Source organism: Notothenia rossii, assembly GCF_949606895.1.
Source record: "Notothenia rossii genome assembly, chromosome: 1".
NCBI lineage: Eukaryota > Metazoa > Chordata > Actinopteri > Perciformes > Nototheniidae > Notothenia > Notothenia rossii.
In genome coordinates this window covers 567,778-572,884 of record NC_136912.1, presented here as the reverse complement: position 1 = coordinate 572,884, position 5,107 = coordinate 567,778, and the positions used below count along the sequence as shown (strand labels likewise).

Here is a 5,107-nt window from a genome sequence, read left to right as displayed (position 1 = left end):
AAATGTTTGCGTTGCAGCATCAAAAGAAGAGGCATTGAACATTAGAGAAATGAAAAGACTAGAAATAAACAAATCCAAAATGTGAACATCTCAAATAGAAATAAAATAGCATAACAAAGTAGATGTGGAGAATAAACTCAGGATGCATGAAACTACAATCTCATTATCTATTTCATATTTAATATTCCATTCCTCACTTATAATATCCTGCTTTAGATGTTGTTCACTAAATGTGTAATTCAACATGTGTGTTTTCTGTTTGAGGTGTTCACATGTTGCCTTGTGTTGTCATGAAGCTGCAACGCAAACATTTCCCACTTTGGGATCAATAAAGTACTTCTGATCTAATCTTATTTTATTAAAAACACTTCCCATCATGCTTTGCCCTTATGTTTATGATGCAGACTGCAGGACTGGGAGGGGGAGAGGGGAGAGACATAGGGGGAGGGAGGGAGGGAGGGAGGAGGAAGAGGAGGAGGGCAGTGCGGATTCTTTCCCGTCATTCCCTGCAGCAGCAGCAGCAGCAGCAGCAGCAGCAGAGCCTCCCGTCTGCCTCTCCGCCCGGATCCCCTCTCTGTTTGCGGACTGATCTGCACAAGGTAAGCGGTCCTCCAGCCTCTCATCCAGGCTCTACTCCCAGCTCTGTGTCCCCTCTTTCCGGCTGTCCTCCCCTCTCTCTCCCCGCTGTTTGCTGTGATTGGAGCGACCAGAGCCTCCGTGAACTTCCTCCCAGAGGCCCGGTTCTCTCCCCGGTTCTCTCCCCGGTTCTCCCCCCTCTCTCTCCCCGGGCCGCGGTGCCCTCTCCCCGGACACAGAGAGCAGCACTCGGCCGGAGGGATGGAGGATATAACGGTGCGCCATGCAGGAGCAAAACAGGCGTGGCCGCGGTGTGTGTGTGTGTGTGTGTGTGTGTGTGTGTGTGTGTGTGTGTGTGTGTGTGTGTGTGTGTGTGTGTGTGTGTGTGTGTGTGTGTGTGTGTGTGTGTGTTGCAGAATGAGCGGGAGGTGTCCGGCCTGCAGCTGCTGTCTGGGGGGGAAACAGTGACGGTGGTCCCGGGGTGAAAAAAGGAGAGAACAGTGTTTTTGTTACGGAAACGTTTTATGTGACGTCACATTGGACCATGTTGTCTCAGCAGGGCCGGAACCGGGGGGGGGGGGGGCGGGGGTAACAATAAGGGTGGGACTGTTTTTAGCTTTAGCCTCAGAGATGCTAACAGTGTTTATTCTGGGAGTGGTTTCTAAAGTCAGGAGAATCCCAGCATCATGAATTCAACAACAACCGTCTGCGCCATGGGGCGATTCTGGATTTAATAGGAACACATACAGGCTTTGTTGAATACTCTATTCTGATTGGTCAATTTGGCCGTTGGACATGTTGTTAATAGTCTATAACACACAGCTGCTTCGTACCAGTATTAATCCCGTATTACTCTCATATAACAGCTGTATTAATCCCGTATTACTCTCATATAACAGCTGTATTAATCCTGTATTACTCTCATATAACAGCTGTATTAATCCCGTATTACTCTCATATAACAGCTGTATTAATCCCGTATTACTCTCATATAACAGCTGTATTAATCCCGTATTACTCTCATATAACAGATGTATTACACAGATATTACATCCATATTATAATTGTATTACTCATTTACAGTCTGTCAATGATTGTAAACCAGAAACCATTTCAGGGTTAAACAAGTTTTCCACTGTGTTTAATTTTAAACAAACGATTAATGATTGGAGCTGCAGATTAACATCATGAATCATCATCATTATCACCGGTAGATTTCTCATAGATCCAAATAAAGATAGAATTACACAACGGCCCGTTTGCATATTTAAACATAGCATTTATAAAACTCTGCAGAAAACAACGGTACGTTTGGGAAGTAACGCGCTGTGAAACCGCTTCATGTTGGAAAACGTTTGTATTATCTGCGGATTAATGAAGGGTGTGATGTCTAGAAAGTCATAACATATAGAAAAATGTTTCAATAACAGCTCTCAGTAAAAGAGAGATGGACGTGGTACTGTAAACATCTTATTTGAATCCCACATGAATCTGCAGGTTGTTCACTGTAATAGAAAGCAGAGAGCAGAGGCAGGATGACTCAGTGTAATGCCTGCATGTTGTTGTATGGAGGCACTTTAGACACATTAGTGTTAATGGAGCAGGAAGTCAGACTCTTCCGGAATATTCTCCAGATAATCAATATGAGAGCTACGCTAACGCTAACTTAATTCATCTATAATTCCCTCTTCATTCACTCACCGACGGACGAAGCAAAACAGACGTTATTGATCTATTAAAACATCAGCAGGAGAGGACTCTTTAAAGTAGAGACACTACATACTGAAATACACCTGAACATCAGCAGGAGAGGACTCTTTAAAGTAGAGACACTACATACTGATATACACCTGAACATCAGCAGGAGAGGACTCTTTAAAGTAGAGACACTACATACTGATATACACCTGAGCATCAGCAGGAGAGGACTCTTTAAAGTAGAGACACTACATACTGATATACACCTGAACATCAGCAGGAGAGGACTCTTTAAAGTAGAGACACTACATACTGATATACACCTGAACATCAGCAGGAGAGGACTCTTTAAAGTAGAGAAACTACATACTGATATACACCTGAACATCAGCAGGAGAGGACTCTTTAAAGTGGAGACACTACATACTGATATACACCTGAACATCAGCAGGAGAGGACTCTTTAAAGTAGAGACACTACACACTGATATACACCTGAACATCAGCAGGAGAGGACTCTTTAAAGTAGAGACACTACACACTGATATACACCTGAACATCAGCAGGAGAGGACTCTTTAAAGTAGAGACACTACATACTGATATACACCTGAACATCAGCAGGAGAGGACTCTTTAAAGTAGAGACACTACATACTGATATACACCTGAACATCAGCAGGAGAGGACTCTTTAAAGTAGAGACCCTACATACTGATATACACCTGAACATCAGCAGGAGAGGACTCTTTAAAGTAGACACACTACATACTGATATACACCTGAACATCAGCAGGAGAGGACTCTTTAAAGTAGAGACACTACACACTGATATACACCTGAACATCAGCAGGAGAGGACTCTTTAAAGTAGAGACACTACATACTGATATACACCTGAGCATCAGCAGGAGAGGACTCTTTAAAGTAGAGACACTACATACTGATATACACCTGAACATCAGCAGGAGAGGACTCTTTAAAGTAGAGACACTACATACTGATATACACCTGAACATCAGCAGGAGAGGACTCTTTAAAGTAGAGACCCTACATACTGATATACACCTGAACATCAGCAGGAGAGGACTCTTTAAAGTAGACACACTACATACTGATATACACCTGAACATCAGCAGGAGAGGACTCTTTAAAGTAGAGACACTACACACTGATATACACCTGAACATCAGCAGGAGAGGACTCTTTAAAGTAGAGACACTACATACTGATATACACCTGAGCATCAGCAGGAGAGGACTCTTTAAAGTAGAGACACTACATACTGATATACACCTGAACATCAGCAGGAGAGGACTCTTTAAAGTAGAGACACTACATACTGATATACACCTGAACATCAGCAGGAGAGGACTCTTTAAAGTAGAGACACTACATACTGATATACACCTGAACATCAGCAGGAGAGGACTCTTTAAAGTAGAGACACTACATACTGATATACACCTGAACATCAGCAGGAGAGGACTCTTTAAAGTAGAGACACGACATACTGATATACACCTGAACATCAGCAGGAGAGGACTCTTTAAAGTAGAGACACTACATACTGATATACACCTGAACATCAGCAGGAGAGGACTCTTTAAAGTAGAGACACTACATACTGATATACACCTGAACATCAGCAGGAGAGGACTCTTTAAAGTAGAGACACTACATACTGATATACACCTGAACATCAGCAGGAGAGGACTCTTTAAAGTGGAGACACTACATACTGATATACACCTGAACATCAGCAGGAGAGGACTCTTTAAAGTAGAGACACTACATACTGATATACACCTGAAAATCAGCAGGAGAGGACTCTTTAAAGTAGAGACACTACATACTGATATACACCTGAACATCAGCAGGAGAGGACTCTTTAAAGTAGAGACACTACATACTGATATACACCTGAACATCAGCAGGAGAGGACTCTTTAAAGTAGAGACACTACATACTGATATACACCTGAACCTCAGCAGGAGAGGACTCTTTAAAGTAGAGACACTACATACTGATATACACCTGAACATCAGCAGGAGAGGACTCTTTAAAGTAGAGACACTACATACTGATATACACCTGAACATCTGCAGGAGAGGACTCTTTAAAGTAGAGACACTACATACTGATATATACCTGAACATCAGCAGGAGAGGACTCTTTAAAGTAGAGACACTACATACTGATATACACCTGAACATCAGCAGGAGAGGACTCTTTAAAGTAGAGACACTACATACTGATATACACCTGAACATCAGCAGGAGAGGACTCTTTAAAGTAGAGACACTACATACTGATATACACCTGAACATCAGCAGGAGAGGACTCTTTAAAGTAGAGACACTACATACTGATATACACCTGAACATCAGCAGGAGAGGACTCTTTAAAGTAGAGACACTACATACTGATATACACCTGAACATCAGCAGGAGAGGACTCTTTAAAGTAGAGACACTACATACTGATATACACCTGAACATCAGCAGGAGAGGACTCTTTAAAGTAGAGACACTACATACTGATATACACCTGAACATCAGCAGGAGAGGACTCTTTAAAGTAGAGACACTACATACTGATATACACCTGAACATCAGCAGGAGAGGACTCTTTAAAGTAGAGACACTACATACTGATATACACCTGAACATCAGCAGGAGAGGACTCTTTAAAGTAGAGACACTACATACTGATATACACCTGAACCTCAGCAGGAGAGGACTCTTTAAAGTAGAGACACTACATACTGATATACACCTGAACATCAGCAGGAGAGGACTCTTTAAAGTAGAGACACTACATACTGATATACACCT

General features: G+C 42.4%; 1 protein-coding gene across 1 annotated transcript in view; it reads left to right on the top strand.

Moving 5' to 3' along the window:
• Nucleotides 1–472: 472 nt before the first annotated feature.
• The window catches only part of LOC307043624 (spectrin beta chain, non-erythrocytic 1-like), an 81,984-nt gene continuing 77,349 nt past the window's right edge, over nt 473–5,107 (top strand). Inside the window, exon 1 of the mRNA XM_079688193.1 lies at nt 473–599. The gene's annotated coding sequence lies outside the window, so the exon portion shown is untranslated. The remainder of the gene's footprint in view (nt 600–5,107) is intronic.